Source organism: Lagopus muta, chromosome Z (assembly GCF_023343835.1).
Source record: "Lagopus muta isolate bLagMut1 chromosome Z, bLagMut1 primary, whole genome shotgun sequence".
Classification (NCBI taxonomy): Eukaryota; Metazoa; Chordata; class Aves; order Galliformes; family Phasianidae; genus Lagopus; species Lagopus muta.
Genome location: NC_064472.1, coordinates 70,734,113 through 70,741,950, shown reverse-complemented (window position 1 = coordinate 70,741,950; position 7,838 = coordinate 70,734,113).

Below are 7,838 nucleotides of genomic sequence, written 5' to 3'. Positions count from 1 at the left end.
CTCTTTGTCCTTGACCCTCCCCACGTGGATTGCTTTCATTGTATACGTGTCACCATTTTTCTGTCAGCGCCACACCTCTGAGCCTCCTTGGGCAATGTTAATCCTATCTTTCCCCTAGGATCTCTGTGAAAGCTTTTATTTGTTAAACTATTTCTGGGAATTCTAAGCACACTTATATTGTTTGTGCCCTATCTGAGGCTGTTTGCCAAGTTCTAGCTGTTCTGTAGCAATCTTCCTTCTCCATCTGTTAAAGGTGCATGGCAGTTCAGTAACATCATTCTTAGATAACTTGCCAAAGACTCTCATCTAAGTACACATTTTTTAAGTTTTTACTTGCTGAAGTATTTGAAGTATAATATAGAAATATTTTATGTATGTGGCACCATACACAAAACTGAAAGCAAAGATTCTTGGCATGTTTGCAAAAGTTTTATGTAGTCAGGAGCACTCTCCTGCAAAACAGGAGGACTCTTTGGCAGTAGATATGCTGAAAAGCACAGAGGTTCCTCTCACATTCTGAATAGATACACAATTCCTCCAACAAGAGTTCTGGGTGCAGTGGCTCAAACACTCTTTGAGAAAGCAGGCTCAGACACACGTTGGCATTCCTCTCTCTCTGCACTGTCTTTCTTCAACCATCCTCTTCTCATGGAGAATTGAGCTTTTATTTGTTTTTTTTTAATTAGGTGACATGTAGTCCAAGGAACACAGAGTAGGAGAAAGTACAGAAAGATTTCCTGTTTTGGCAACAGCTTCAGCCACAGCAACAAACTGCACAAAGAGAGCTGATAGCTGTCTGTCAGTGTTGCTCAGAATCACAGAATCACAGAATGGCCAGGGTTGGAAGGGACCTCAAGGATCATGAGTCTCCAACCCCTCTCCCATATGCAGGGCCACCAATCTCCACACTCAATACTAGACCATGCTGCCCAGGGCCCCATCCACCCTGGCCTTGAACACCTCCTGTTGGCATCCACAGCCTCTCTGGGCAACCTGTGCCAGCACCTCACCGCTCTCTCTGCAAAGAACTTCTCCAAGGGCCCAGAAGATGTTGGTGCTCAGCTGTGCTTTTAGGGCAATCATGCCATGCACAGGTCTGGGGACTTGAATGCGCATCCACAGAAGTGGCCTTCCCACATGTGATCACAGTACTAATGTATAGCCCTGTGTGGTGACCAACAACATTGTGACCTGAAGATTCATTTTTTCCATGGGTAAGAAGATAAGTGCATCACATTTGGCAGCTTACTCTGCAGGCTTTCAAATTTACAGACATGTCTAAAAACAGAATTTTTGTTTAGAGAAGTGATTCTAGCAGAGCATGAACAGAGCTGATATATTCTGAAAACAGAAGGACAGCTATGGGAAGACTGAGAGATACTGAAGGGGAATAAACAGTCTAACTCTGAACCAAGAAGTGAAACAGCTGAAATAGGCATTTTTCTAAATACTCTGGGGAACCAAAATTTTCTGTGAGAAAGCAAGAAAGTAGATCTTAAAGGATAATGGAAAATTAGAAGAATAAGATGGCAGACCAACCCACAGTACTGCACACTGTGAAAGCAAGCAGCCATCACACCTATCTCTATGTGGCTGTGATACAGTATCGAGTTGTGATGAGCCATTATAATTACAGTCATTAAAGCAGTGGTAATGCCTGGATAACTTGTCCTACAATTAGGTATCTTCTGATATTTTCCCATCACTAAGAAAGGAGATGACTCAGGAATGTAATTACTTCAGTGATGAAGCTTGCCTGAGAAGCTCCAGCCTCCTCATTCCTCCTGTCCTGCTGCCCATCCCTCAAGGCCCACACCCCAAGGCGGTACCTTAAAGCTGTCTGGAAGTGGCAGAAATTGTTTAGATTAAGCATTAACTATTTTTTCCTATTTGAAAAGACTTACGTGGGATGATGTCAGAAGCAAAGCTGATACTTTTATCACTCACCTTGAGAAATGGTGACAGTAAGCAGGAACAAGCTGCCAGGGCAGAGAAGAACTTGTCCAGACACCTTATTGTTGCTGGAGAAAAATTATTGTTAAATGATCTTCATCTAGGGTCATGTTTAGCCTATATATAGTCAGCATGGTAATAGTTGCTGTTTGAGGCCATAAGAATTAATTGGTCTGCCCACCTGTTTATATGCTTATGCTTTGCCCTGCCTTTGTAGTGTTTGGATGCCACATAATTACTTATGTTCCACCTTGCTAGAACTGAAGGGTGGAACTCACCAGTCATTTTATCTTTTGTAAGCAGTTCCAGACCAGTCCTCTTCACTTCTGTCCCTGGAAAGGTGATGGAACAACTTGTTCTGGATGCTGCCTCTGAGCAAATAGAAGAAAAGAAAGTTATCAGTAGTAGTCAGCACGGATTCCCCAGGTTGGTCATAATAGACCAACCTGGTCTCCTTCTGGATGTTATGACTGGCTGGGCATGTGAGGAGAGACAAATGGGTGCTATCTACCTTGACTTCAGCAAGTCTTTTGATGCTATCTCCCAGGACATCCTCATAGAGAAGCTTAAGAAGTGTGGGATAGATGGCTGCACAGTGAGATGTATTGAGAACTGGCTGAGTGGCAGAGCTCAGAGTGTTGTGATCAGCAACACAGAGTCTGGTTGGAGGCCTGTAACTGGTGACGTTCTCCAGGGAACATCAGATATTGGATCTGGTATTGGATCTGATCTTGTTCAGCATCTTCATGAATGACATGGGTCAAGGGACAGAGTGCATCCTCAGCAAGTTTTCTGATGATACAAAGCCAGAAGAAGCGGCTGACACACCTGAAGGCTGTGCTGCCATTCAGCTAGATCTGGGCAGTCTGGAGAGCTGGGTGGAGAGGAACCTGATGAGGTTCAACATTGTCAAGTGCAGAGTGCTACACCTGGAGAACAGTAATCATACATATCAGTACAGGTCAGGGTTGACCTGCTGGAAAGGATCTCTGCAGAGAAAGACCTATATGCCCTGGTGGACAACAGGATAACCATGAGCCAGCAGTGTGGCCAATGGTATCCTGGGGTGCATTCAAAAGAGTGTGGCCAGCAGAGTATGGGAGGTGATAGTCCCCCTTTACTCTGCCCTGATGAGGCCACATCTAGACTTCTTTGCCCAGCTCTGGGCTCCTCAGCTCAAAAAAGAGAGGAATGTCCTAGGGAGAGTCCACTGGAGGGCCACAGAGTTGATCAGGGTCCTGTGACATCTCCCTTATGAGGATCTTCACAGGTGTCTTCCAATCCCCATGATTTTGTGATGCTATGAACACCAGCAAGATACGTGTGGCAATCCTAAGGTGATGTATGGCCCCAGAACACAGCATGACCAATAAGGCATCTACACAGTACAAATGCTAAATGCTAACAGAAATAAAGCAAACTCTTATTTGTACTTTCCAAAAAGATTAAGCACATCTAAGTCACCAGTTTGTCAGCTTAATGAAAAACGGTTCCCACGATTATGGTATGGTGCAGGTAATCAGCTCTGATTTCAGACTGCTACAGAGAAGAGCAATTTAATTATTCAGATGCACTGTTCTTTAGCCTTCAGTACTTGTTGCTCCTCTTCACCACTCTTGGTGCTTGTTTGACTAGCTTGTTAAGCTAAAAGTGACTAACAGTTAAGCTAGAAGAAACCAACACTGCATAGCAAAAGACATGAGTTTTATCCATATTTGTTTTTCTACACTGACTCACCTTGCTCATTTGAGTCCTGAAGTTGGTGCCATTTGCTATTCACAGTCATGATGGCAGTGCCATATCTCAGTTAATGTAAAGTATCACAACTAGCTTAGCTGTGTGTAAATCAATAAACACTGATCTAGCTTGTTTAGGTCTGAGTGAGAGTGACAAACTTGAGAGTGTTTGATCTGAATATAAAGTCTTTAAAAGCTTTAAAAGGTGATACTAAGGAAGTATTCTGCTGATGATGTTGGCATGGAGTTTCTGAGGGAAGACAGGATGAAGTTCAGAGAAATGTCAGCGATTTCGGCATCAAGGCTGTACCTTCTGCTTGAGCACTTCTGCACTTCTTTAAAGCAGATCACCAGTTCTGGGGAAGATTAATACATTTAGGATAAATGAGATTTCCAGAAATTACTTGACTCTGGTGTTAAAAATTTATGCCTTATTTCCACTGTGATTTTGATTAGCTTTGAGTTGCAGCAAGTGGGTCTCATTGTACTGCTGGTCTGTTCACACTGGTGTCTGCTCCACATATCTATGGAAACAAAGTACTAGGAATGTTATGTTTTTATAAAACTGTTATTTTGCTGTCAGTCTCAAGCACTGCTGATAGGATGTGCATTCCTGAGAATCTTTGTAATATCCCAGTCACCTCTTATCTTTAGTCTCTAGGAAGTTTCAGGGGAGACAGCTTAGTGTATGTCTATTGCACTCATTTCTTTGCAAAGTTAATGTACTTCACTCTGCTGAATATTTGGAATTATTTTGTTCTCTTGAGATCAACATACTCATCTACATATATATTATGGATTTTTCCTTTTAGTCTTTATCTGATGTGCTAGAAAATAGCCACAGCTGGAGAAGAGACATCAGATGGTTGAGGGCAGGAATGATGCCAAGATGTCTGCCCTTGGATGCCCAAATGATATGTTTTGTCTGAGGAATCTGTCAACCACATCAGCAGACTTACCAGCTGGGTGAACTAGAAGGTCTGACTGGAAGGTTTGGCAGGAAGGACCAGATGGTTTTATGTTCCTTTTGGAGCTGGAAGATAAATAATCTTTGGTTCATTTGGCAAAATATCATCTAATCAATTCTCTTACAAGGTCACTGAAGTGTTCACCACATGGTGAGAGAAGAGTAACCAAGGAGTCCAGGAAGACTTGCATGGTACTCATGCAAGTTTCCCTAGTGGTTGGTGAGGCAGCTAAAGGCTTCTCCATTGGAATCCCATCTAAGGCGAGTGAAACAAGGTGTATTCTTGAGGCCTCCAAGCCTGAAACAGCAGCTTTTTTTCTCATGGTATCAAACTTTCATGCATGAAGTCTGGCTTCTCAGACTTGTAACTGCAAGATATACTAATGACATTCAGTGAGAAAAATCCACAGGAAAAAATGTGATAGACTGCACGTTTTAAAAGTCTAGGAATTAATGAAACTCAGAAAAATATTTTCCTGTTAATATTATATATATCAAACAGGCACAGATTCCTATGTGTATACATGATACATAATAAAGAAGAATGAATATAATGTGTCCAAAACTTCCCAGGAGGAAAATCCTACAAAACCTAACACACTTCTGTGTCGTTAATTTATTATGAAAGATTCTTTGACTTCTTAACAAAAAGTTGTGTGCTACCAGTTATCCTACAAAAGTGTAAGAAATAATTCAGTGAAGAAACCTGGATCCATTTATTGATAATCAAGCTTCAGCTGAAGCTTGATTATTGATAATCAGTTCAGCTGAAGAAGTATTCTGCCTTAGATACAAGGCTATTTGTTCAACAGCCATATTAACATTTTGATGAAATCCTAGCTTGGGGTGGTCACATATATGGTCCAAATAGACTACACTGAAGAAGGCTGAGAGGACCAGAGAGACCAGAGCCCTTTTAGGAATGCTAAAATGTGTGAAACATCCCTAACAACTGGGGAAAGAAAGAAAAAAGAACAAAAAAACAACCAAGGAGAAACAACATCTATCTTCAAAAACGTTCCAGACAACTGGAGAAATATAAGGCAGTCAGCCTCACTGAGGCTGGAGCAAGTTCTCCTGAAGCAGTCTTCTAGGCACATTAGGGAAAACATGATTCTGTAGTGTTGGCACGGATTGTACAGGAGTAAATCATGCTTGATCACGCAGGTGTCTTCTGTGATATAAATACTGAGGGGAGAGCAGTGGGTGTCTTTTTAGCAAGTCTGAAAGCACTAGAGGTGCTCAAGGCCAGATTGGATGGGGCCCGGGGCAGCCTGGTCTAGTACTGAATGTGGAGGTTGGTGGCCCTGCATGTGGCAGGGGGGTTGGAGATTCATGATCCTTCAGGTCCCTTCCAACCCTGGCCATTTTGTTGTTCTGTGATTGTTCCCACAATATTACTTTATCCAAGGTGGGACAAGACAGCGTGGGCAACCAAGTGGCTAGACACCTGCTTAGATGATGGGCCTCAGAGGATGGTGAATGATAAAAGTCATACCCTGCATTGAGACTGGTAACATCCTCTCCACAGGGACAGCAAAGCAGTGGGACAGGCCTCCCTCGGACGCTGTGCTATCTCTGCCCTTGAGTGTTCTCAAACCCCAGCTAGACTCAATCCCAGGCACCTGCTTTGGTCCCACAGATGACACTTAAGGTCAGAGTTGGGTTGCTGACATATCAGCATCACTCTGAATCAGAATGATTTTGAATGTCTTCATGTTGAACAATCCGAGACCTTCATCTGCAGAAATAATAACAACAAAATCCCCAAAAAACATTACTCCGAAGCCCAAAAACTCATCTATCATTGTTCATTCTGTGTGGTGATCTTTGTCAATGGATTCATGTCTGGAATTATTCCTACAGATCTATTGTGACAGAATGCCTTCAGGAAGCTCTTGTCTGTTTATCTGCCTGATTATTGGGTGCTAGACTCTTAACTCTGCTGCAATGCCAGAAAAAGCCACTTCATCCTCAGTGCCTTTGATATCAGTTCCTGTAGCATCATTCAGACTGACTGATCATCTCCTGCATTAAGAGCTCTTTTAAAGATCTATCATGCATGCTTGAATATTACAGATGGGGATTTCAGATAATCTGATTACTTTTGTTTCTTCGTTTTGTCCATTCTATCATCTAGAAACATTTTCCCTTCCTGATTGATGCAGCGATCCCTCCTCCATATTGAAGCATCTCCCTGTTAGGCAGGTTTTCCAAGACCAATCACAGTCCTGCCAACTCACAACTGAAGGTTTTCAGCCGGACTGCTCATAGACTGTGGTGCTATTCAGTGCTGATCAGAGAAACAAGATCTGCATCTGCACCAACAGTATTTCATTAAAAATAATAATAGGCTTACTATATGGATACTAGTAAACAAGATTTCATAGTAATCCTCCTCCTGTATCCATTTCCTTCTATAGTGTCACTTTTTAATGTGATATCTGACCTGAGCTGCAGATTTCTCAGAATAGCTTCTGTCTTCTATCTGTTCATTTATGTAACAGTAATAAAATAATGCAGTCAGTCAGAAGACCAGAGTTGGATCTTCTTGTCACCAGGTTTCACATAGCTAAGCACTGAGAGGGAACGGATTTTGGCAGGTCAAGGGAGAAAGAAAGTCAGCTTCTTTTTGTCCTGCATCGTGATAAATCTTTCAGCCATGTAAAAACACAGCACTGAGACAGAATCACAGAATGGCCAGGGTTGGAAGGGACCTCAAGGATCATGAATCTCCAACCCCCCTGCCACATGCAGGGCCACCACCTCCCCATTTTTAATGCTAGACCAGGCTGCCCAGGGCCCCATCCATCCTGGCCTTGAACACCTCCAGGGATGGGGCATCCACAAGCTCTCTGGGCAGCTGTTCCAGCACCTCAACACTCTCTCTGCAAAGAACTTTTTTTAAAGAGATGCAGGGCTTCACGGCTGCTCTGCAGATGTGTGAATGAGGCAAAAGGTGAAAGTACAGCACCAGTCAATGTGAGTTGACACTGCAACATGAGAAGTTCAGTAATACTGAAATACTGTTCTTCTCTTCAACCAGATTCCACTCTGTGTCACTCAGCTAAGTCTGTTTTGTTTATAAACACCTTTAAAAATAAGACCCTCAGCCTTCTCGGGTGTTTGGGCATTTCTGAGTGCCATAATCAAATCAGTCAGGGTGATAAATTCATTCTTAG